Below are 27970 nucleotides of genomic sequence, written 5' to 3' on the forward strand. Positions count from 1 at the left end.
ATTTGTAAAGCACCAGCATCTTGATTTTAACAAAAAAAAAATAAACGTAGAAGTTAAATGGCAGAATTCCAATATGGACGAAGACAATTAAAAGGTTTTCCCGAACACACAGTTTCTGTTGTTCTGTTTAGGTGAATCAGTAGAAAATATTGCTAAGCAAACAAAAAGCTGTTCCTAGAGTTAGGTCAGAAAAGCACTTGCAAATCTGTCCCTTTTTTGTAATCATGAAATGCATCTTCATTTTAGTTCATTTGCAAATAAAAATGATGGCATAGTTTGACATGTGCCAATGAGAAAGGAAGACTGAAAGGAAAACAAAGAAATGAAAGAATTTAAAAGTTAAATGAAAGAATATTAAGTTGCTCTTTGATTTCTTAATTTAAGAATACTGTTATTCAAACCACAGCTTGTATAGAATTATGCCAGAATAGAATCATAGAATCGTTTGGGTTGGAAGGGATGTTAAAGTTCTTCTAGCTCCAATCCCCCTGCCATGGGCAGGGACACCTCTCACTAGACCAGGCTGCTCAAAGCCCCATCCAGCCTGGCCTTGAACACTTCCAGGGATGGGGAATCCACAGCTTCTCTGGGCAACCTGTACCAGTGCCTCACCACCCTCACCGGGAAGAATTTCTTTCTAATATCTAATCTAAATCTATTCTCTTTCAGTTTAGATCCATAACTCCTCGTCCTGTCGCTACACTCCCTGATAAAGAGTCCTTCCCCATCTTTCCTGTAGGCCCCCTTTAGGTACTGGAAGGCTGCTATAAGGTCTCCCCTGAGCTTTCTCTTTTTCAGGCTGAACAACCTCAACTCTCACCCTGTCCTCATAGCATAGGTGCTCCAGCCCTCTGATCATCTTTGTGGCCCTCCTCTGGATTCGCTACAACAGGTCCATGTCCTTCTGATGTTGGGGGCTCCAAAGCTGGACACAGTACTCCAGGTGGCGGTCTCACCAGAGTGGAGTAGAGGGGTAGAATCACCTCCCTCGACCTGCTGGCCATACTTCTTTTGGTGAAGCCCAAGATGCAGTTGTGCTTGGGATTGCTGTGACCCAGATGCAGGACCTTGCGCTTGGCCTTGTTGAACTTCATGAGGTTTGCACGGGCCCACCTCTCAAGCCTGTCCATGTCCCTCTGGATGGCATCCCTTTCCTCCAGTGTGTTGACTGCGCCACACAGCTTGGTGTCATCAGCAAACATGCTGAGGGTGCACTCAATCCCACTGCCCATGTCACTGACAAAGATGTTGAACAGCACTGGTCCCAGTACTGACCCCTGAGGAACACCACTCGTCACTGGTTTCTACTTGGACATCAAGCCATTGACCGCAACCCTTTGAGTGTGGCCATCTAACCAGTTCTTTATCCACTGAGTGGCCCATCCATCAAATCTATGCCTTTCTAATTTAGAGACCAGGATGTCATGCAGGACAGTGTCAAATGCTTTGCATAAGCCCAGGTAAATCATATCCATGTGGGATTTGACTAGAAAAGTCCCTGAGCAACCTGATCTAATCGGACCTGGTTTTGAGCAGTTGAGTAAGGAGTTGGATTAGGTGTCCTCTGGTGGTCCTTTCCAATCTAAATTATTGTATACTGCTTTGACTCCACAAGAATGAAAAAATATTGTGGATGATTCTCCATTTGTAATCACTTTTATAAGATAGCCAACTTGTAATCTACTTAACATGTACTACATGGGTTGTGACCACTGATCATTTTAATTGGTCTCATGAGATACTAAGCCAAGTGACTTCCAGAAGTTTAAGTACATTAAGATGCAAATAAGAATGACACTAAAGATGAACTGCCTAATATACTAGCAAAGCAGCTTTGGTTTTTGACATAACAGCTTGTAGCCTCCAGGCAATTTCAATAAATGTCTGCATTAAGAGAAATGACAATACTATTTTGATCATTACAAAAAACAATGAATTAAAAACAAAATAGTTTTCTTGTGAATTACCTGCTTTGGATTCACATCTTACAACTGGGATTTTTAAAAAGTCCATTTATAACTGAAAACTACAAGCTTTCAGAATCAAGGAAGGAATGGAATCTGTTTCATAAATATACTTACAAACAGGTATTTTAGTTTTCCAGGTCATTTTTCAGTGAAAGATCTAGTACTTCCTTAGAAAAAAAAATTAGCCCAACATAACATCGCGATGGCCAAAAGGAGGTATGTATTCAAAATGAATGCAATGCTCCTTGTATGCATTACAAACATTTACTGAACATAAACTAGTGGATAATACGCTTACTTATAAATATGCTGAAGTTTAGTTTTGCTATTTTAAAGAAGCATTGAGGAGTTAACTTTTTGATCATATGCAGACATGATGTCACTTAAGCAATTTATGAATGCTAACAGTTTTAATTCATAACTTCTATATACCCAAAGAAAACAACAGCCCAATAAAAAAAAGGGAGATTTATCTGAAAGTCTGCCAGTGAATTACAGAACAGCTTTAAATATCCATAGTTTTGATGCTAATGAGACTCGTTAAAACCATCATTTTGGGCAACAGTTGATTGCATGATAATATTCTGCTTCATCCCTTAAGGTATTAAAGTGGAAATTAAGGAGATGAAATCTCTAATTAATACCACATTATTGGCATTTGTCTGGAAGTAAAGGGTCCTTAAGTAAATTAAATTAATGACGGTAAAAATATCTATTTCTATAGCTTTCTAGAAGTTATTCTTGTATCTTAGTCTATTTAGTGTAGAAAGGTACTACATTCACTCATCGGAAGACAAGATGAAAAGACAAGTTGGTGTAAAATTGTCCCCCTCTACACCTTGAGCTTTAGTTTCACAAAGGTTATAGATTTAAAAAGCAGTTCACAATTTCTGTTTCACAATTCTGGGATTATACCACACCTTTAAAAAATAGGTACATCAAAGTTATAAACATTTACTTTCAAAAAAAAAAAAAAAGAACAAAACCCCTATGAATGTCACTCACCTTTTAACGTTCGTTTACTTCTCAGGAGCAAGTGGCAAACTTACTGCTTTTGACACTACTCTATATTCTGGTTTTGATTAAGGGACTAAATTCAAGTTCTGAGAGAAACAGTGGACTTCTACTCCAATATTTGGTACCCTGTAAACTCTCCAGAAAGGTGTTCTGAGTACGCAAGCAGAAACCTACCCTTGTGTCAGCCTTTTGTTTGATTTACCTTGAGTTCTCTCATTAACTGGGACAGTGAAGAGCACAAGCCTTGAGCTTTTCAGCTGCTCCTGGCTCCTTTTATCAACAATGAGAACAAAATAACAGATCTAGATTTGCTTTGTAGGTTGGGAAAGGAGATTTTATTTTTAATATGCAATTTTATCTTTTTTTAAGATGTAGCAAATACTGCTGCAAATTCTTGTGATCAAGAAGGTGAGAACATAAATGACTATTTATTTTTCTGAAATTTATTGTTTGAGGTTTTTTCAATCATTACCTACCTGGAACTAATTTCTGCTGTGGTGCTTCAGGTATTCCATGAACCGGATAGATCCAGAGTATTCCCTGAATTCCCCCATTCTCTGCTACAGTAACACTCCTTGGAAAATAAGCGAAGAGTATAATTATAGTAGACTGCTGAGAATTTTTTTTCCAAAGTAATCTAGACTAAGAGTTGTTGGAGAGGTGAGACTCCATTTTATTATATGCTGTAATGCTAAACATAATCTAAGAAAAATATGAAATAGAATCCAGAATCAGAATAGCAATAATTTACATCCTCTTAATGTCTTCATATATTATTCTGCCAGGATATGAGAACATTTGGCCTGATCTACTCTCTCTTATGTCATGTCTACACTGAAACAAAGTTTATACAGTTTATGCATTACATAAACACACCCACAGGAGAATCATTATTAGACCAAATATACTGAAAAATTAGAGGCATCTAAGAGCTTTCGTTTGCTCAATATCCATAACTGCACTGGCAGCTAGTACTTTACATTTTCTTTATTTAAAGTTAGAAAAGATAGGTATCGAAACAGATAAAAGTCTTACCCTAAATCTGCACACTTTGCAGGGTACATTAAAAGCTTATGTTGGATAACTATTGCCCTCAATATCAGACACTTGATTGCCCTTGGGACCTACACACCAATAGCCAAAGGGGAAAATGATGATAGGATTGAGTATCCTCAACTACTTTTTTTTTTTTTTCCTATTAGAATAAATTACCTCTTTAAGTCTTTATTTAATTCAGCAGAATCCTCATAAGGCCAGTTTTCACCATTTTCCCTCATTACATGAATTACCACCACAGCCTCATACATTTTCATGGTATCTGGCATGAATAACACCGGGATGTCCAGTTTTCCTTTCGGAGCTAATCGAGTTCCTGTAAAATAGAACAGATTGTTACGGTATTTTGAAAGTTTTGAAAACTATTTATATAATTTTACTCATACATTTCCTTTTTCCTTTTTGATACATCATTTAACATTTTATTATAGTGTACCATTCTCCCTGTGATAACAAATTTCATTTTACCCTGCTCATGATACAGCCAAATCTCATCCTATAGTAGCATTTGTGGCCTGTCTTCCTGTAATAAGGTACTTTGTGATTCGATGTCCTGAATAGAGGAGTTCACATAAAAGTGTTGCTTTACACTTCTGTTTACTGATAAAACTTTGAAATGAGACCCAGGGAGACTCTGAAGGCCCAAAACAATACAAGCATGATTAAGTGAACATCCCATATTTAATATTCAAAGGCCATGATTTTCTAGGGCCTAAGTCACATTTTTTGAGCATCTGTGCATTGCGATATAAGAGAGTAACACTGCATAAAAAAGATAAATCCAAAAGCAATTGTTCATGTTCAAGACATAATTGAAATATATTTGAAAGAACCTACATTATTATTATACAAGCCATGTCTCTTCTGTACAATTTTTCATCTGATTGATTTTGCTGTTTTAAAAAAAATCCAAATGTATGATGTCTGTAATGAAGGTGGCGTGACACATTGCATTTGTAAGGGCCTTCTTCCAATGACTTGCCAGCCTGCCAAGTGTCAGAACATCTACCTCAGGGTGTGTTCCAGCTATTTCAGAAATAACATTGTAGAAAAATTACACCAAGTAGAACAAGTAAATCACACCATCTTTTCACTATCAAGCTCCTTGCCTTGAAACGAATTCATGAAATTTGGTGGAACTGACATCTTGGGGGTTACGGTTTCAGCTGTAATTGTATCTGCAGATAAACCTCTTAGTTATGAGTAACTACTCCTACATTAAGCTTTGAATCCATTTCTGTGATAATTTTTCATGCCTGCTACAACATACACATGATAATACAGGTCTATGAGTATCATTTGCTGAGAATGACTGAATCTGCTCAAGTTAGTATTCATGGGACAAGCAGCACTGTCCCTGTGTCCCTGTGATTGCTGCTTCTGATAACCACAGGCTGCCGTGTGCTCAAAAAATGTCAGCAGGGAAGCTTTATCTTGTGCTCGAAATGTTCACCTTCCTACAGCCTAAGAGGCTTGAGGGTGAAGACCTCAGCGCTAAGAGCTGTAGCAGAGTGGGTGATAAGAAAATTGTAATGCAGTCTTGGGAAGGACCAAATATAAGAAAGAGGCGAATGCACAGAAGTTTGGAAATAAGGTGGACGTGTAAGGAGGCAGAGTAAAAGGATGACAGACAGGAATGGCCAGAAGCAAAAAAGGTCAAGTAAATCACAGCTGGGCAGGAGAGAAGGGTTTGAAAGACAGCTCTCCAAAACACAGAACAAAAGCCAGGACTCTTCACCTGCACCAACCTTCTCCTAGCATTTAATTACAAAGTCTACTGGACATTGCAGCTTCTATTGCTACTTCGCAATCTGTTGTTGATATCGTTTATTCCTTCAACACAAAGAGCAACCTTGAATAAAGATATCCAAAGTAGCCCCGGTAGACTAACAGCATATTTAAATTACTAAATTGCCCTTTCCAGAATGATTACCTTTATGAAGTATTATCTTGTACTGTATTATGTAGGTACTTCCTATAGTATATAACACCACTGAAGTCAATGTGGGTCTGTAGCTGTAAAGCTTTTAGCTAGAAAATCTCTTAAATTAAAATAAACTAACCAAATTAAGATTGGAAAGTCAAGTTTAAATTAGGAAGGTTGGCATTATTTAAAGACAAATCATTCTGTTTGCAGGATTTCTACCTCTTTCAGTAACAATGCCTCAAGACCTAAAATACAGACCACTGCCTATTTTACATGCCACAAAGAGCAGGGAATTCTTGCCTAAATATATCTGGATTTCTGTATGTAAGAGGTTTATCATGCAGTAGTTAGGGAAATTAACCAACTGCTTTGCACTCACGATGGCTTAATTTTTGTGTATTTGTAGAAGTCCACCATGGCATGAGCAATTTGTCTTTGATAATTACTTGAAATAGCTTGAGAATATCCTAATCAAAAATCCATTAAAAATGCTAATATCTAGATGAAAAAATAAATTATATTTCTTCTTTTTTTCTTTTAATACAGATTTAAGATTTTTCTTTAGATCTTACTCTCCCTATTTGATGCATTATCTATCAAGTACATACCCAAGATTTAAAAGATATATAATATCTCTATATAGATATCGTTGGTGATAATGTGATCAAAGCTTTTTTGAAAACCTTTAAAAATTAGCAACTAATTTTTTAATCAAGTTCCAGAAATAAATAAGATGACCACACACATTGCTTCCATATCGTGAAAATATCTGAGCTCGGTTCCATCCCTCTGGAACAGAAGTCAGCTACAGCACTGAAGCACTATTCTCCCTCTGTGAGACAAGAGGCAGGTCTCTATCATGATTTCCCCACTTTGGGCCTACTCTGGTGTACTTAAAGCAGAGGTCTGTAATATCTTTAAAACAGAAATTTATTCTTCAGGATATATTTGCAATCAGATTGCCTTGAATCCAAATACATGCATACCAAAATAGCATAATCAACAGCAGTATGTAAGCACTTTGTAACACCATTATGGCACATCCAAACACAATGTATAGACATTTCAGTTACACTTGTGAGCAGTGTGACCACCAATGAGGAAGTTGCATGTAGGAGGTATCCAGGTAACAGAAGTTGCAAGATGAGGCACAAGGCAAGAAGAAGGGACTGCAAATATGCAGAACATCCTGTTGAATATACAAGAGGGATGACTAGTAAAAGCAAAACCAAAATAAACATCATAGGGAGCGGCTGAGGTTGCCCTTTGGAGGTGGAGTGGTTCAAGAACCATAAAGCACTGACCAATGACCAAGAAGAAATGGAGAAGAAAGTTGACAGGAGCATTTCAGATCCAACTTCTCTCATCAGAGTTGTCCTTCTCTCTCAAGTCTGATCACTTTCATGAAGAAACATCAAGGACCCAAACGATCACTGCTAACTATATGGCATCAACTTCATGGCATTGTATACTTATTGCTAACTTAGGATATGATTGTTAAGGAATAACACTTTTATACATGTAGTAATAGTGATTAGCAGTGTGTAAGAATTACTCATTAGCATGAAGTTTATCGTTAATAAATGTAAGGTTTTGTTTTAAAGTTTAAAAATGGCCTAATCTGTCAGTCCTTTAAACATTCCCATCACAGAGATCTCAAATTCCTTAACAGTATACTTATATATGTGTATATATAACTGCATACACACTACGTGTTCTGTGTACATACATAGAGATTGTTGTATATAGTTATATATACACACAGAGAGGCACGTTTGTCTACTCTGTTGCAACACTGGGCAACTCTATCTGTGGTTTGCAGCCATTTCTTTCTTGGGTACTTTCTCTCTTTTGTCATAAAATCATAGAGTAGTTTGGGTTGGAAGGCACCTTTAAAGGTCATCTAGTCCAACCCCCCTGCAATGAGCAGGGACGTCTTCAACTAGATCAGGTTGCTCAGAGCCCTGTCCAACCTGACCTTGAACGTTGTCCTTCTGGGTCTTTGTGGCTGGCTGCTCCTCAAGTTGCTGAAAGTCTGTGAAGGACATAAGACCTTCTCCCTTCCCTCAAAAGTGCAAAAGCAGCTTCAGCTCACCACAAACCACTTTGTGTTCTTTGAAAACACTCCTCCTGCCTTTTCCCGTATATGTAGGAAAACGCCAACCCAGCTCTTTCGTCAGTACACCTACTGACACAGCAGATAATAAAATGTATGTGGGCAATTTTAGTAAAAATCAGCGTGACTGCTCAAGTCGCTTCTATTTCTCTGTGGACCTCATGTATTCTGCTGGGAATACCAAGAATGTATTCCCTCTCCATGCCCTCTACAGTGATGCCCATACACTGCAAATAACAAATTGCTGCTACATCAGCATCTTACTGATTGCAAAATATCCAAGTAACTGTTCAAGCTAATTTTTAGTCTATAGTGTTTTACCAGAATAATATACTCGAGATGATTTGCAACTTTAAAAAAAACAACACCAAAACAAAACAAAACCCAACAGAAAACAAACAGAAAACAAACAAATCTTCTCAGAAGTTATAATTTAGAATAGGGTTTTACTAATTTAATTTACAACTCTCTTAACATGACAAATAGAACAGACTGTAAACTAATACCTAGTTACACTATATATGCATTCCATATACTGTTTGAACGTAGCTTAACTATGGCTGTTACAGTACATAGTGCCTTGATTTTTAATATAAATTTTAATACAGAACCCATATGATAGCATTCTGGGTCATTCTGGCAGAAAATTGGTTATTAAAGATCATGAAAAGACAAATTTTATAATATCACTGTTGAAACAGAATGTGTTCACATTTTTAATATAAAAATCTTCTTAGTAGAAGCTGTTCATAATGACGGTAATTTTTAAATCACTGGGCTTGCCTGCAGCTGTCAACTAACCAACTGATCATTAACTGCTAGTAGAGATTTATTTCCTTATGATTTTCCTTAGTTAATAAGACAGATGAAATAGGCTTAATTGCAAAAATCTCACATTGCTTCATGCTTCTCTTTTCTCCTTCCCATCTATGGACAATATATCAATAATATGTATGTGGACAACTTTAATACAAATCAGCATTACCAACCAAGTTGCTTCTATTCGCCTACGGACCTCAAACACTCTGCTACAGATACCAAGAACTGATCCCAACGACTGATCCCTTATCTTCACGTAAATATTTTATTCCAATGAGTATCCACATATTCTTCATAAGAAATCCATACAGAGGCTCTTTTCAGAATAAAGCTGCATCATATTTGGTAAAAAGCTTTGGGACAGATTTTGATAATACCCTACTTCTATTTCACTGTCCTACAGGCCATTAGGACACAGAGATAGCAGAGTAAGCTCAGCTGACCCTTTAAAAGACTGCAGGGATCCGTGTGCTCCCTCATTTCTTTTTTAGGTAAACTGTTTTTAAGCTTTTCCTTGCCTCCAAAGGCTGGTGGAGAGAACTTATTCTGTAAAAGACTCCTTGGGCACCGCGTCCTTTGACACTTGAGCCCAGAACTGAATTAGATAATTAAGCCAAGAGCAGCATATTTCAAATTCCCTGCTTCACTTCTATGGGCCACTACACTGTTGTTGACTTCTATGTAATCTTTGTGTCAGACCTAGAAAGCATAGCACTGTGATAGCTAAAATAGATTAATGAAGCAGTAGATCCCCATAGCTGGGATTTTATTTGGAAGGAATACAGATGGGTAAGAACGTATTTGCTGCCTCCACAGTAGCTTAGGAAAATGTTTAAGAGCAAGTGTCCCCAGGCAGTGCGACACTGATAAAACTGTGCTGGCAATGAGCAAACTTCCCTGCAATATCTTTGAAAAGAATCATCATCCTCTCATCTAACCTGATCTTAAAGCCATGTATTTTTCATATTAGTAAGGTACTTTGATGGCAGATTTTCTAGATGTTGAAAGGACTATCTGCTTGATGCACTGCCGTTAAGTCTGTAGCATCTCAGAGTGCCTCCCATCAATTGTACCCAGCAGAATGGCACTCAGTTCAGATTCCTCTAATTGAAAAGGAGAGATGAGGCAGAACTCAATATGTCTTGTTGAAGTCTGACGGAGAATCATTTAAGAGTGGGCACTTTTGTTTGTTTGGGTTTTTTCCTTGATAGTTCTTCCATTAAAATTATTAGTATAGAATCATTCCAGTTAAAACCACAGACGGCCCTGCTAAAATTAGCTCTGGCCATATAAATGTCAACCCAGTATAAGCAGGTCTGTTTTCTACAATTATCCTCAGAATCTGGAAAGGGCAACCTCCAAAATATTCACAGACAGCAGCTGCTGCTGAGGAAGGATTGCTAATTCTTTCTCAAGGAACTCATCCAGAAAAGGAGGACTAATATCAGGCAGTAAAGAGTGAGATATTGCCAGCACTCCGGTAGGTATCTGCAATACATAATAAAAGTCAGGCCTAGGTATTCTTCATTTATTTTCACCTGCTAGAAGAGATAAAAGTCTGGCTTACATATGAAGACTAAGATTTTTTTTTTTATACCAGCTCTTTCAAATGTGGTTCAGTGCTAAACTCCAAGAGTTTAATAAAGAACGGGCAGCATTTCTGCCTCAGCTGTTAATAAGGGTGAGTTTTGGTTTTTTTTCAGTGCTTTCAATAAGGCTACTTGAATTTTTTATTCCCTTTCAGTAAAACATGATCACAATCCCTCATTATGGGTTCTAATTAACAAACTGTGAGAATGCAGCAGTCTGTGTTAGTTTTGCTAAATCAGTATTATAATTAGTCAGTCTCAATGCGTAAATATGAATAAAATTTTCTGGATTGACAGCCATCACACAACAGCCAACAGCCTCCATCTGTGGAGATATTAAAAACTTGACTGGATGCAGTCCTGGACAACCTGCTTTAGATGACCCTGCTTGAGCAAGGGAGGGGTTGGATGGACAAGATGATCTCAAGAGGCTCCTTACAACCTAAACAGTTCTGTGATTCTGTAATTCTGTGGTCATCATAGATCACTATGCTTTGTCTTGTTTCTGGAAGATAATTGGTTGATCAGTCTTTCATGTCCTCTCAGACATGAAGAGCAAAATCCATACAGTAAGTATAACTTGATCTAAGTTACGGTTTCTCAGGGCACATATGTTATATTAAAACTCCTATTTGCATCTTCTCTGGCTTGAAGAAAATGGAATGTAATGACTTCAATTTAGTTCAATTTATACACAATAAAGTAAGTAAAAGAGCTAATACAATAAGTATGCAAAATGCTAAAGGTTAAATAAATCTCGTCCTGCTTTTTAATGTTTACCTCACCATTTTCCTTCCCTCAGTACAGTTTATTTAGGTAGGTGGGATGCAAAAGAGGTTCCTTTCACAGATGCCCCACAATGATTGTATTTCTAGGAGGACTCTCTGCTTCCTGAATTATGGATTCTTCCACCAAAAGTTAGGGTTGTCCTTTCCCCTGCCTCTGAACGCTTCACCAAATCACAGAATGGTTGGAGTTGGAAGGCACCTCTGGCAGATACGTGGTTTGTCCCACCTGCTCAAGCAGGGTCACCTAGAGCTGGTTGCCAAGGACTCCGTCATGTCCCAGAAGGCTTTTGAATCTCTCCAAGGACGGAGACTCCACAACTTCTCTGGGCAACTTGTTCCAGTGCTCCGTCATCCTCACAGTAAAAAAAGTATTGCCTTATGCTCAGATGGAAGTTATTGTGTTTCCTGTCAGTGAGCATCACTGAAAAGAGCCTGGCTCCATCCTTTTTGCACCCTCCCTTCAGGTATTTACATACATTAATAAGATCCCCGCTGAGTTCCTTAGTAGAAAAAGTTAAGTCATTAATATGCAGCTCAGATGCTAATAAACAATTTCACAAATGACTAGTTAAAACTTGTGAAGTTGCTTTAAGAAATCAATGGCACAAATAAAGGAATGAATACTTGAGTCTTTAACTGAAAGGCTTCACATCATCACTGTCATAAGCACACAATAAAATGTATTAGATACAGCATGGTTATAAGATTTGTTTGCCATTTTATGAATCTTGTGTTAATACAATTTTGTATACTTCTGGCAGAATCTTTCTGGCTTATTTCATTAAGAGATTTAATTTAGAAGAATTTCTTTCTGGTACAAAATAATGGATACAAGTTAAACATTTGCTATTTAGATTAAAATAAATGGATTGAGAACAGGGCTCTAATTAAATATGTTGTTTTATTTAATGCAATTTATTTTGTTTTTAAACGAAGCGTGTCTAAAAGGCCAAGCATAATGTTTCCTTTTCATTTATAAAATTATCCTTCTCTAACTAATAGCCAATAGTGCAGTTGCAGCCAAAATCAAAACCATTATTTTGACAGAAATACCTATTACATTTGTTTATTGTTGAAATGCAGTAACAACTAAGCTTACAAGGGTTAAGCATACTGAGGGAAAAATTTTTTCTAAGTACTGTAATTGACTTCTTTAGTGATAATCGAAACAAGAAAAATTACACTTAACTCTGAGAAAATTTTAAAAAATACATGTAACAGACATCATGAAGATCACACTCTCTTCTTGAGGATAAATGGACAATAATTTTTTTAATCCCCACTATCAGATTATCACTTAATGTATTTCAGAACAACATCTCCATCACTGCCATATCACATCCGATTATAAAATTTGGTGTAAAAATGTTCTGCAGTAACACTGAAATTACGTAACCTCCTAAACTGGTTTATCACAGAACATCTCTCATCTCTGAAACTCTGATACCTTCAAGTTTATCTTTCGGTAGGTGTTACTGACCTGTAAAATCTAAAAAAAAAATTAAATTGCCTAACATTCATATATATGCCACATTAAATTATTTTTTCTATCTTTGCTGTTACATTATGCATTTGTCTTGGCAGCACGGGATATCTTTGCAATTTCCCTTCAGAAGTCCTGTGGTGATGGATTTTGGGTTCACTTTACAGAAATCCAGTTGGCCAGCACATTAGGAAAGACACATGTGGATGGCAGGAGATGAGAACAGCAAGAAAGCAAGGTTGAACAGCAGTACACAACAACACATAAGAGACACATCAGAGAAAGAAAATTACTGTGAAGACAGGGAGCGGTGAGCAATAGGGCTGGAAAAACAAACAAACAAAACACCTGAGGGACCCAAAAAAGGGTAACAGGCATAGACAGTAAATTGCAAAATGATGCTATGGCAGAACGAGTGGAGGAGGCCAGACTGCATTATATGGAACTCATTTGGCAGTGGGAATGCCAAATAGATAAGAACTAAAAGTGAAGAACAATAATCAGAAATGAGAGTAGTAAAAGTTTTCTAAATGTTCTATGGTCCAACAGTTTTACCAAAACTTTATGGTGGACTGGCAGTTCCTCTTGCTTTTTCCTTCCAATCTATTTTTCTCCCTCCAATAATCTGATAGACAGTAGATCTATCCCCTCTTCCTTTGACCATTTTATACATTTGAAAATTATCATCTTTATTTCCCTGATGACAACTTTATGTTGACAAAATTTTGTGAGATCATCCAGGCATCCAAAATCTAAAGGTTTTGCAGCACAGTAATGTCCTAGATCCACAGTCACAGAAAACCGGAGGCATACTGCAAAGTCAAAGGAAAAAATGCAAAATCTCTTCTACATCAGCACTGTAAACAACGTACCACTACACCTTTTCTCTGAATGATTCAATTTGTGACACATTAAAAAATAGGCAAGTATAAACTCAGTTACATTAGGTCAATTGGTGCTTCCTTAACTAAATTTTCATTTTATTTCTGCACACATTTAAATATAACTCTGATATTCTCAAGAGAGATTAGTTGATTAACGATATAGAAGAAAGACCAGAAACACAGTGGGGATGGAGAGGGATTGCTGAGGTGAGTGGAGGGCTAGTCATATTTTTTAGAAACGGGATCTTACATGTACTGTCCTACTGTTGTAACAGGAAAACTATGGCCCACTCATATTCTCTCCCCCTTTACTACAGTGAATTAACTGTATTCTGTATACAACAAAACAGCACTCAATAACCTGCATAAAATCTTAACAAAACCTAGAAAATAACCACAAAAATATGTGGAAAATGCAAGATCCACACAAGAAATGTCATATGCTCTGTCAATACGTGTGACTTCCTTTCTAGTGCGCAGCCACAGAAAACCCACCAAACATTATTCTTTCTCTCTTAAAGAAAGTTCATGTTACCCTAAGATAAAGTACTAGCAAGTAAATTAAGACTACGACAGCTTCCCCTTTTCTTAATCTTTTCTAGAGCCAAACACGCACAAAAACGTCTTGAGTCCATGGTTGAAAGGAAGCTGTAATTGGTTCAGTTCAGGCGTAATCGAATTTTTGACATATGTCAAATATCTGATTATTTTTGACATATATTTTTACTTTCATTTTAAACTTTTCTTGGATATACCTATCTCTTAGTCTGATCTCTGAAAGCACAGTCAAGTTCTGAAGCTATGGCAGATTTTAATCAAAATCTGCAAAATGTTGTGAAATCGGTAATGACACTGGTGCTGTTACATCCTTCTACTTTTTATATACAACCAAAAATTGTACTGCTTGTTACAGGTTTCCAGGAGAAATATCACACTTCATACAGCAGACAGTAACTGGAAGTATATATATATATATATGTCTCCAACTGACTCTTAAGTGAATGGGACAGAATGATTACTCAGCACTTTTGCCTTTTCCAAAGTTGTTTGCTTGACATAGTTTATAAACTTTTGAAACAGCCAGTTTAGCTATTATCCTCCACTGTGAGTCACATATATATGTTTCCTGAGTTATGCATTTTCATAGTCTTAATATTTACACTCTTCATCACTCAAGGTTTACAGGTTTCTGTAGTAAGGCATAATTGACCTCTACACTGTTTTTTTGTTTTCTTAGCACTCAAGAAAACAGACAATGTTGGTAAGAAGGATCCCTCCTGAAGAGTAACTTTTTCCCATTAATTTGACTTGTGCCATAATACAGTAGTTCTGTGAATGACAGAACCCACAATATGCTGCATGTATTTCACAGCTAAATACTTCCCGTAGTAGGAATATTGTTTCTACTGGAGGGAACATTTCTGTAGCCCAGTAAATATGGTTTCCTTCATTACTATTAAAAGGCTTTTTAGTGGCCTCACACAGCAGGGTCCAAGGATTTGACTGACATTTGCCTGGGCATAAGTTGGGTTTTGCTTCTTTTATTTATGATAGCAATTGTTTAGCAGTCAGGTTTGGTTTAGGATATTTTGAGTTTATAGAGATATGAGTAAACATCTATGCAGACTGAATTATCTATGATACTAGAATAAAAAATGCTTTGCAAGTGTGTAAGCACAGGATGGTACCAGATGTCCAAAACCATAAACACATATCACAACGGTTACTACAAGAATACTATCTTCTTAAACCAAAGACGAGAATAGAAAACTGAATAATGGAGAACCAGCAAAGAGAAAGCTCACTTATGCAGAAATAATGCATAAAAATAAATCCAGCCAGATCCCAAAATTGTTGAGGAACAAATACTTTACTAGCCTTCCAAGCTAGTTCCAACAAGTTGGACCTCTGACGTCTCCATCCAACCTCTGCACCTAGGGAGGAGTGAGCTGTCAAGCTCAAGAGCCAGAGGGAGACCAGAAGGACGAGCATTAAACCAGAAAAAAAAGGGTAGATAATAGGAAAGCTTTTCTGTGTAACAATTTTAACTATGTTAACAGAGGCTTTTCTGTGCTATGAATTATGCTGTTCTGGCTATGAATGGTAGTGTTATTATAACAAGACTAACAATAACTTTTATTAGCCTGTCAAATTAGACAAACAAGACATTTTTTTTCTCTACTAATGTACTCTTTTGCGCACTGTGTTTTGTGTGCAAAATCCTAAAACTCAACATGTGCCAACGCCAGCCTCAGTGTTAACCCCTGAAACTTGTCAGCAGATAATCTCTAGATTCAAACAGTCTGAAGAAATTAGTTACACCTATTATTCAGCCTGAAAAGAAAAGAAATGAGGCTTAAATGAAAATATATGGCCAAGCTCCTACCTATAAAGCAGAAGAGCAAATAAAATACAAAAGACAATTCTAGATTACTTGCATTTCATTCAAAACCTTAGGCAGAACAATGGTTTTTAGAGATGGGGGCTCAGCCTTTACATAAGCTGTTCTAAAAGCCCTCTCCTTAACCAAAACTTTTCTCAGCTTTGCAGATGGAATTTCTCTGTTCTTGTCCTCAGAGGTAAAATATTCCAACGTTAGCCAGAATACCGCTGCAATGCAACTGAAGTATTTGGGTTTTGGCTAGGAGCTGCCGTCTTCAGAGAATATCCTCAAAGCTTGAGACTTCTATTGCCCTGAAGTTACTTCTCTCTATAGAAGTTTTACTTCACAATTTTGAGCAGTTTCTTTCTCTCAGACAGCAAAATAAACATTTCAAAACCTTTGCTTTACTGTGTTTTATATGCTACACAAATAAAGTAATATTAGCTGCAAAATAGTTCTGTTTGGTTATTTGGTTTTAGATGTATTGTGGACTTTCTATGGAAATAGCACATGATGCATTAACAATAGCAATTGATAACTTGGTACTTAAATCAAGCAGTCTTCATGATGCTATGAGTTCAAGATGTTTCTTGTGGCATAATGCAAATGAAAAAGAAAAAAATAAAAATCATGGACTCTGAAAACAAGGTTTCAGGACTCAATTTATAAAACTTTATGTAGGAAAGAAAATCCCTCAGAGAAGGCAAAGAACCTTAATTTATTTTACACTTATTAGCAAGTCATTTTGATTACTTCCTTGTTCCAGGAGAAAATGATGTCAAATAATGGCCTGAACGTCATTGCTGTTGGATTTTATTATAGTGTTAGGAGTGAGCACTGCTTTAACTCCTTTTAGAGGCCATCAATCATATGTCCAGGATGTCAATTTTAAAGAATACATCTTATGTTCTCATTGTGATCATTGTCATGCAAAACCTGCTCCAGAGTTTGTCAAGACTACCACAAAACAGTAAGTTGTCCTAGAGGAAGTAAAGAAAAAAATATAAGCAATATTTTAATATATAAGCAATATATAAGCAATATTCTTTAGCAAGAAACTATGTTGAGCTGTCAAGTGCCTTTCTACTTCAGAGACATTTTGGATTTTTGTGGCCAAACTGGTAATTCACACTGACTTGTTCTTTTTTTAATAAGTAATGCTTTTTGACAGAACCCATACATACCGTACTCATTTTAGGTCCATAGGTCTCAAACTACAAAATAATTTATTTTTCAAACTCTGAAAATTCTCATGTCTACACAATACCATTTTTTATAGTCACTGTGGTATTACATGCTATTTAGGTACATCTCTGCCACCCAGTCATTATACCTCATAAGGACACATCAGTTTAGATATATGTTTGGAAATATTTTTCCCTGCTGCAAAGATCTGTTGGATCAGTTAACGTGGCACATATCTACTCACCTGTCAGGCTCTGAGATACAGATACAGATCATATTTAAATTTTATTAAGACTTCATTTAAGTCTCATAACATTTTATCCCCCGAATTCCTGTGGTTAATATGACATCTATTACGATTCTCCTGGTTTCCTGAGGGGTAGTTGAAATGGGGCATGAGTTTCCAGTCCTAAAGACAATTAGCAGTTCTTGGTTGGGGATTGTGCATTGCTTCCTGTTGTGTGAACAAGGTTGAAATCAACTCTGTAGTCGTAATTTAGAGCAAATCGTAGTAAATAGTCCAAAAATCCAATAAATATATGAGTTAGTGGCCTCTTAAATTCAGAGAGGAATACAGACGGATATGCTTGAGGACCTCCAGAAAAAGAAGAAAAGGAAAAAATGCTTTCAAGCAGACGTGTAGGAAATCAACTGGACTGGAAAGACTTGCTATGGTAGGAGACCAAAAAAATCAATTAAAGTCACTCAGTGGAGAGAGAGAAGATGGCACTAGAAGTGTGAATTACTATTAAGATATTCTGGAAGGGAGCAAGGACCCAAATTATTTGACAGTGTCAGGAAGATTCTGAATCGTACTGACACAGCAGACAGGCTTTGGATGGCTTGGTGGTAAAGGGGAGCTTCAGTGTTTCTCAACAAAGGTGGCTGGTGCAGACCCTGCACATCTGTGTGAATCCGGAAATGGAAATCACATGTAAGCAACAAGGCAAGAGGCAAGATGACTACCAACATCAACATTTTCATATGTAATACAAAACAAATGTCTACAATTCAGCTTTTTCTTATTTATTGCTTATTTACTGCTCATTGTTAGTTCTTAGTAAGAGACAATTATTTTTCTTTTGATTCAGGAAGGAAGAAAACATCATCATTGCTGATTCCTTTTTAAAACTTAGTCAAAATATCGTAGTGGATAAAACTACATGTAAAACAATACCTTTCTGGAATTGGAAGGATACATTCTAGGTAAGGTAAGTTACTGTAACTTTCACTGACAATAACTTGTGGCGAGATAACTGGGAACGAAAATTTTCATGGAAGTGACTTAATCAATTAGGATTATCCATTTTAAATCTGTCAAAATGAGAAGTAGCCAACCTTCAAATCTAAGGGATTTTCCTTTTCTATATGGTTGAGAACAGTCTCTAAAGCAGTTCAGGGTTTTTGCAGTCAAATGTTGAACAAATGTAGGTACAAAAGCTTTTCTCAATTGCTGTTTGTCACAGGTGTCAACTGAAGAAAAGGTGGAGGAAAAAATCATTGTGTATAAAGATAACAGTGAACAGATCTTCACAAACTGTGATTTGGTATCAACTTAAAGGAAAAAAATGAAAAGGCTTATTTTCTGATACACGTCAGCAAGGAGTTGGAGAAAAGGTTAAAAAAGAGTTCAAAAAAATTAGTAGTTAATTTTTCATACAATCTGTATCTTTTTCTAAGGGAATACATTGGATCTCCAAATTTAATTTCATTATTAGATGTCTATCTTTTGTATAAAGACTAGTGACCACAAAACTTAAAAGAAAATGATGATTCTTTAGAGGCAACGAACTGCAATGGTTATGTGTAAAGAAAAGAAAATTTGTACAGTCCGTATCTATTGACGGTACTTGATTTCTTGTCCCTGTTTTCATCCTGTAGTAGTGAAAGAATAAGCAAATAACATAATGGAAATTATGAAAATGTTAGTTCAGAAATTTTGAGGTACTTTTTGCCATTTTTGATTGAACCAGTACAAGCATATTTAAAGAATGTTTACTTACCCAGAACTCTATATAGAGGTTTTTTTCATCTTTTCACCGCTAAACATTTCAGTCATTTTGATCATCTAACTTGAACTAGATACACAGGATTACTCAGAACTCATTTGAAAAATCAAGGTACAGTCTCAATAATTCTTTTTGAACAAGAGAATTTAATTAGAAAAAACACGTCCATTTGATTTAAAATTTGCCAGTGATGGTGAGTCCCCCACGCTTCTTTGAGAATTGTTCTGACAATTGATTAAGGTCATTGTTAAAAAACATGTGTCGTTTCGTATTTGGCTACAGAATAACATTAACCTCGTTTCAGTCCCTGCTTTTTCCTGTGAGAGAAAACACTCTTCATTACCAACATTCTGGTTTTTAGTGAGGTAGGACAAAGCAATCACCATCAAAATTCTCTTCAGTCAGCTAAATGATTTGGGATCACTGAATCTCTCACTCTCATCTTGAATCATTTAAAGAGGCTTGTATTGCAAAGATGAACACAACCTGTAAGCAATACAGGCTGACCAACACTGTACACCAAATGGAGGGACTCTATAAGTAAAGGCAGAGGTATCAAAAAGTAGGGAAAAAAGCATTTCCACTTAATTCAGAGTTGGGAGAATTCGGCAAATCTGTGGATCCAAGAAACAAAAGCAACACAAAAATTCATTCTTGATTTGGAAAAGGGACAAATCAATGAGAAGAAAAGACTAATAGGATACAGTTGGTGATTTTACACTTGAACAGATACAAAGCAAGCTGGAAAGATAAGGATCATCCAAAATCTCCTCAACAGTTACTGAGATGCTATAATATTGCGTATTGTAGTCTTGCACTATTGTGTATGATGAAACCGAATTGCTTCTTTTTACATGTAGAAAACGTAACGTGTTATTCATACAGGTCTGAATAACAGGTCTTTTCAACAATCAACTTATTTTCCTGTTTAATAGAAAAGAGAAAATTGTATGCAATGGCTACAAAAAAGGAACTTTAACAGCCTCTAACAGGACTGCATACAATTCAGCTTGTGGTTTCTGATGGTTGTATGTAGCAGAGGTAATAAAACTGACAGCAAACCTCAGGGATTAGTTTACATTATTGGTATTCATTGTGAAAAAGGCAGTACTACCTGTAATTAATAGATATCAATTTTTATGGGCTTTAACCTCTCTTTTATCTTAATATCTATGAAGAAGGAGAAAAAGATTTAATTTATAAGGGATTTTCAGTGGTTGAGAAGCAATCAGATAAAAGCTGGACAATTCAACATTAAAAGTTGTTGCAATACTATAGTTTTCATTTCAATGTACAAAACAAGAATATTTAATATTAACATTCTTGTAACACCAGCAGGCAAACAAGGCAATCACAAAACATGATTTGCATTTAATAAATTCACCTATTACACAAAAATCTCATATGTTAACTAGACTGAATTTCACATCTTTAAGAGGAAGGTAATAGTTCAAATTTATAGATAAAAGAAACTGAGTCACATCAGGAAGTTTCATGGACTTCTTGACAACTGCGTAGAATAGTTGGCATTCTAAGCCTTCTTTTAGACGTTTGTAGGAAAATTATTTTTCAAATGCTTCACCAGACAATTATAAGAGGATCTGCTTACCTTTCAAGCCTCTAGATTTTATTTTTAAACAGTCACAGCTTTAGTATGGGAAAGCTTTAATACACCTATACTTCTGTTTCTCTGGGTTAAAATGAATACAATGTTAAATGTCTTCCCTCAAGTAAGTGGAGATTTGTGAAAATAAAAATATCAAATACCTTAACAATATGCGAGGGTGGGAAGTAGTTAATATTCAGTACACTTTCATTACCTAATTAAATTTTTAAAGGTTATAACTATTTTTGCAAATACAAATTTTACCTAAAATAGCAGTCATATCAGAAGTGTCAAATTGTCAAATCCAAATAAACCACTGCATTGTAAAATTAATGTCCTAGCAAGAAGAGTCCCAGAAAATCAGTCTTCCAACTTTGCTCTCATGAGCCTTTAAACTTGTTGTCATCTCAAAGATATTATTACAAAGAAACGCAAAGAAATAAGTTCAATTTCCATCCGCTCAGTAGAAGATGATACTAGACCAAGTGACTGTAAATGTAATAAAGCATCTTATGTACGTTGTTAAAATAAACTCTGATGTCCAATGAAGAATTTTGTGTTGCATGCTTCAAAGTTTGTGAGATATTACTCCTTTTAATAGTAAAGGTCATGATTCAAACGCTTTTCATCTAATTGTAACATAAATCTTTTTTCTGCATTTCCCTAAGAATACCCAAATTATGTCTTACTTAATATCAAAGTCCCTTCTGTTGGCTTATATACTATGATTTATGAGCAGGATAAGCATCACATAGAGGCAAAAACCGAGTTACAGATAAAGCAAATCCTCCTCTTTCACACACAGCAAACACAGCAGTAGTGCCCACATTTTTTTTTTCCTCAGTTGGTTTGGGTTTTGGGTGGGCTTTTTTAGCTTGGTATCAGTGATGCTTTTAAAGAAATAAATATTGCTTAAAATTACATTGTACTGTAAGATGCAAGATCGTTACCAATGTTGGTGATTGATCAATGTGATCTTCATATAAACACGTAGGGTTTCAGCATAAATATTGTGAAAGCTGAAAATGAGGTCCTGTACCCATCATAAAAGGTAGAATAAAAAGATCCATTTTTACTAAGACTTATATGAAGGGAAAAGAGGTACCAGTGATACGCATTTTTTTTGCAAATAAACTCAGGCAGGTGCAATCCCAGTGGTTTTATCAAACCAAAATAGGCCCTGCTTAATCATTCAGGCTTTGAGGCAGAAAAGTAAATCAGAGAATTCAATTCCCCATGGTAAATGAAAGATATCAATTTTTAATGATAATATGAATAATTTATTATCTCCTTCATACGAAAATATTTTGAATAATTTGTTAATCTTAGTAATAGTATGACAAAATATCTAGGGAAGAGAATTAAAGCAGTGAAGTACTAAGGATATGTTGTTCATTTTAATTAAATTATGCCTTCCCTACAGAAAACTGTTTTAAAGACACCATTTGTCAAGAACTGAAGCTACAGTATTATTGATCCAGGTTATATCTTGTGAACAAGGAGAAATATGTAATTTTGAGGTGAACATACAGATATTGGCATACTAAAGTATTGACAAAAATAATTAAACACACTGATAATCCCACCTGAATTCACTCCACAGCAATTAGAATACATGCCTAACACGCATTTACATTTCCTGTAATTTCACTGCAACTGAAGCAGATGTTTAAATTTAAATACTTTGCTATTTAGGGATTGCCTTACATACCTGAAATTAAATGTAGTCAAATATGCTACTGAATCAAAAACTTCATCCATTGGTCAGAACTGAACAAACCAAATGCATCTTTCCCTATTATGAATAATTTGACTTCTGAATGCAACTGTTAGCATCTATTATTTCAATTAATCACATACCCACAGAACCCAATGTATTATTTAAGTGTGCACAAAACTTATTATGGGATGTGTAGGGGAGAGAACACAGGAGGGAAAAGAGAAAGATTAAAGTAGATGAGGGAGGAACAATCATAGGAGAATAAAGGTAAAAGGATAAAAGAGGAGGCTGAGGGGAAACCTCATCACTCTCTACAGCTACTTGAAAGGACACTGTAGAGAGGTTGGTGCTGGTCTCTGCTCACAGGTAATTAGCGATAGAACAAGAGGGAATGGCTTCAAGCTGCAGCAGGGTAGGTTTAGGCTGGACATTGGGAAAAAATTCTTCACAGAAAGAGTGGTCAGACACTGGAATAGGCTGCCCGGGGAGGTGATGGAGTCACCATCCCTGAATGTGTTTAAGACTTGTTTAGATGTGGTGTTGGGGGATATGGTGTAGGGGAGAACTTTGTAGAGTGGGGTTGATGGTTGGACTTGATGATCCCAAGGGTCTTTTCCAACCTAAATGATTCTCCGATGTCAGTCATGTAAGTAGGTGCTAGCCAGTAAATCTTTCTGACAACGCATGAGCTTGATCACTATCCTATACTCTTGTAGTATAGGATAGCCCTGTCTGTCCTCTATCCTGAGCCTCTGTGTGAGTTGGCCACTAGCAAACTTCAAACTGGACTAGCCAGCAAGTAGGACAAGGCCCGAGTGCCAAATACTGGAGTGACTAAGTCTAAGACCAGTCATTGGAGAGAATGGGGTTTCGCATGGGTGGCTGGGTGTCAGCTGTTACCTAATACCAAGTCAGACTAACCAGCAAGTAGCAGGAGACCAGCAACTGGAAAGGCTTGTGGTCAGCACCAGTGACCGGGCAAAGGGCCTACAGAGAGAGCAGGCACACTTAAATCTGTGCTACTATTCAAGAGACCAGCAGACATGCATTGGTGAGCTGAGTGAGCAAACTATGTGTATGTTCTGCTAGTGAGCTTTGAGCTGGACTAGCCAGCAAGTAGGAGCAGACCAGCATCCAGAAAGACCCAAGGTGTGAGCCAGTGCCTGGATAAGGAGCTCAGGAGCCAGACACAAATACTGGAGAAACTTAAAAGTCCATGCTAATATTCAAAAGATCTGGGAAGCGTGTTAGTGCATCAATAGAGTGAGGGTGTGTGTATGTACCTCCAGTGCAGTTCAATCCTAACAAGCCAGACACCAGCAACTACACCAGGCTGCCCATGCTGTTCATATTTACGTGAGTGCTGATTGTTTTATGGGTGGTAAAGGTCCTGGTAAAGGACCTGCTTATCTGCGTCGATCTGAGTGTTTGGCTGTGTTTGTACTCTGCGTGTGTGTGTGTGTGCTGGTCTGCCTGCAGGAGCAGCTGCTCAGCCTGTCTGCTGGGTGGGCAGGAGAAGCCCCTGGCTCAAATTCAGTCCCAGCAGAAGGGGAAAGCGAATCCTTTGTGGTCCCAAAGTCCACTGGTTTCTTACCTCTCACAGTCTGAGGTTCACGTTGGTTTTAAGCATCCTAAGCCTTTCACTACATCATAGACCCTCTTAAATATTAAATCTCCTTATTCAGCAAGACTTTTTTCTGCTACTGGCAACAATTTTGGATCTATCACGTATAAAGATAAACTAAAACCAAGCCAACGCTGACTCCACCAAGAAGCAGAAAATAAGTATCTGCATGCCCAGCACACTCTGACAGCTTTCCTAACCAATTCAAACAACTAGTCCTGAGGACTTAGTGACTTTTTTCTTTAAAAAGAAAAAAATTACCAACTTTCCTTTCTCTTCCTTGGTGACTGCAATACAGATTGAGCTTTCATGTATTTCCAACTGAGGTTGCAGTGTAAGAACATATTTGGAAACCAACAGAAATATATATCTATTGAAGGGTTGTCAAACAGAATTACAGGCAAGCAGAGAAGCTAGACAAAAGAATTCATAGAGCTCTGGAAAACGTGTAGATGCAAGGTTAATTGTTTGGCAGGATAATTATGGAATTATTTGTTTGTATAAGTTTGACTTGAGCAATTGAGTTTTACACAAATACAAGATAAAAGAAGTGACACTCCTGTGTAACATACCAGAGCCTGCGCTACACTACAGGAAACTCCAAAAGAGACTCCAGGCAAATCCCTCCCATTCACAGCCTCTCAATGAAGCAGTCACTCAGAGTACCAAAGGTTTTCAAAAAAGCCTTACAGTTGTTTTCTAAATACCTGTGCCCAGTGACTATTCACACTGGCACTGGAGCCTGGACTTCTAAGAACATTTGATGTTACTTGGGATGAGAAAAAAAGGGTCAGAGCACAGATCACCATACTGAAATACAGATATAAAAAGCTTAACATTTGGAAAATAAAACTTTTCAAATGAAGCTGAAGTACACAATGGTCCTGCAGGCCAGTTAAATCAAATTCTGATTAAGAAAACATCTTAAGGGTTCACTGACTTTAAAGCATGAGCCACTATGTTGAGAAGAATTGGGTTACTGCTCTAGATAAAATTTGTTGTTTAGCTATTGAATGCATATTATATATGGAATTTGACTTCCCCTTAGCTTTTATCTTATATTTGTGACCTCATTGACCAAAAGAAAAAAAAAAATCAATGAAAACACTTTACAAAAAAGCTCTAGAAAAACTCAGTGTAGGAAAAAAATAAAGATTAATTCAACACTGTAATTATCAAGCACTCTTAAGGCATAAAAATTCAAGGTTGAAAGCTCAGTTTCAATATTCCCTTCTAGCATTTATGCTTTAAAATAAAATCTGTGCCCCAGGCAGTCACTTAATAAGATAAGTTTAAATTGTCTCTTCTCTCCTGGACAGAATATAGTAATTAAAACAAAAAAAAGACATTAAAGTTCAAACCAACTAGTTCTTCTTCCCCTCAATCCCTCAGACCACCTTGTGAAAAACACCAAATTTTATCAAGATCTTTCATCTACAAAAGTTCCTACACAAAAGGTTCCATTTCTTTCCTAAACATACCTCCTAATTTAAAACACAATTTGTTAAGGCAATGTTTTCAAGAACTCTATAATTGTTTTCAGCGCCTTCTTTAGGAAAATAGATCTATGTAATTGATCCATCTTTCCATACATTTCACTATTAATATCAATATCAGTAGGGTGAGGGGGTTTTTGTTTGTTTCTTTTTTAGTCTTCTGTCCACTTTCAGTGAAATTAGACATAGATCTCCAACACTTCAATTCTTTGTAAAACTCAACAGCTGGATAGACAAGGAAATTCAACTTAGAAACGTCAATGAAGAAAAGTTACAGCAGATTCAACAGCTGTAGTTCTCAATCTGGAAATTACTCGCTAGTTTAGGGAAGGGGGGAAACTTAGTCTTTTGTGCATATTTGGGGTGGAGCATGGATGTGGAAGGGTTTTGCACAGGTTAATTCATGGGAGACAGATAATGTGATTATTCCAAGGGCAGAGAAGGACAGGAAAAATGGGCATAAGACAGAAGTCTAGAAAACCAAACTTCTTTAGTTCTGCTCCTCAAGAAACAACTGATACCGCTAGCAGTTTCTCCGCTGTGCGTATGCAGCTGGAAACAAAAGATTAGTGCAGATAACTTTTTATAGCCAATTTAGAGCTAGACATAGATTTGGAGATTAATTTATAGGATGAAACCAATCTGTGTCTCTGGAGTTTTAACTGGGTTTATTACCTAAACAGTGAAAACCAGAAGCAAGAGCCAGGAAAAGGGGAGGGGAGGAAGCAAGTAGTTCTGTCTTATACAAGGACATATTCTGGCTCCACCTTGTCCATCCACAGCTGTTATCAAACAGATTAGCAGCAACATGCTATTCTAAATGAGAATTAATCATCTTTTCATTTTTCTAGCTCTATTGAAATTGAAGGAGATAATTTCTTATCAAGTTCTAAAACACAGCAGATATTTTTAAATAGAGAAATAGGCTAAGATAATGTGAAATAACAGTCTCCCCTGAGGCTGATTTGCATAGTTTAAATGCTCTGAAGTGCTACACTCTGGATGTTCAGTAACCAATCATGAGATTCTGAGGAAAGCTACTGCATGGCCTAGCTTAAATCTGTGAAGCAATTATAGCTCAAAAATCTGTTTTCCATGATAAATCCACATGGGAAGTCTTATGTGGATTTGCATGAGACTATGCAAAAGATGGGTTTCTGATGTCTTCCCTTCTTTCATTTGCGTCCTGAATATCGTTTTTCCCCTCTCTTCTTTTGCAACATCAGGAGAGCATGCTGAAGTAGATAAATCATTTCCTTATATAGTCAAGGGCATGTACTCTTCTACTACTTCAATTCAAGTGATTGTTTTTAAATGAGCAGTGACAGAGGCTTTCTGCTTATTCTTACAGTGCTGTCTTTCACTTCATTAACTTTAAGTTATTTCACTAAAACAGTTGCCTGGATTTGCAAAAACACATATGTCCACACCATATAATTTTTAAAGAAAGTAGAACTCAAAGGTTAAAAGAGTGCATATAACAGGCCCTATAAATATATATAAAATACGGCCTGAAGACAGTCCAGAAATGTACAAAGAAAAATCTTTAAGCGTTATTGTTCATTGTATTAGAGTATTTCATGTTTTGATGTACCAATATACCAAGCATACCTGCTTCAGTGCTGAAAAGCATATCACTCATTAACAGTATAATTCCCACTGCCTCTAACTAGGCTTTCCTGTAAGAATTTTTTTGAGGACAGATTCCTCAACAACTCATTCACATGTTCAGTTTGCAGGGGTGCCTTAAAACGTGACACAAAAATGTCCCTGCTGATTACTGATTTTCTCCACATGAGGAAATTCTTAGATGTGCCATGGCTTTAGAGAGCTCTACAAGGTTTCCCACGCTGACAGTAGAGACAACCTGGGCTCAAGAATGCCACCAGCTGGAATGCATTGACTTTGTGAGCATATATCTCTAGAGATAAATATGGCTTAGACTGCATCATTCATGTTACCATGTCATGTCCCGGTACTGACATCCTCTTCAAAAAAGCATGCTTCTCTGTCAGCTATAACGTGACAACATTGCTCTTTTATACTGGTTTCACCTGGTTGACAGAGGTAAGGAAGGGGTCCCATGCCTTCCCTTCCGCTGGAAATTTCACAAAGCAAATCTGCATCTGTACAAGCTTCTGAGTGCCATGATGGCACTTCAGAGATAACAGAGCAAGGAAAAATGCTAGCTGAAGGTTTAAACAAGGCAACAGTCATACAGATAGGCCAAAGATGGCCAAGAAGGAAAGTCATTCTGTCTTGCATACACTGTGTTCAAGAAGGCTGCTGTTCTGTGGTGAG

This window comes from Rissa tridactyla, chromosome 1 (genome assembly GCF_028500815.1).
Source record: "Rissa tridactyla isolate bRisTri1 chromosome 1, bRisTri1.patW.cur.20221130, whole genome shotgun sequence".
NCBI classification, from domain to species: Eukaryota; Metazoa; Chordata; class Aves; order Charadriiformes; family Laridae; genus Rissa; species Rissa tridactyla.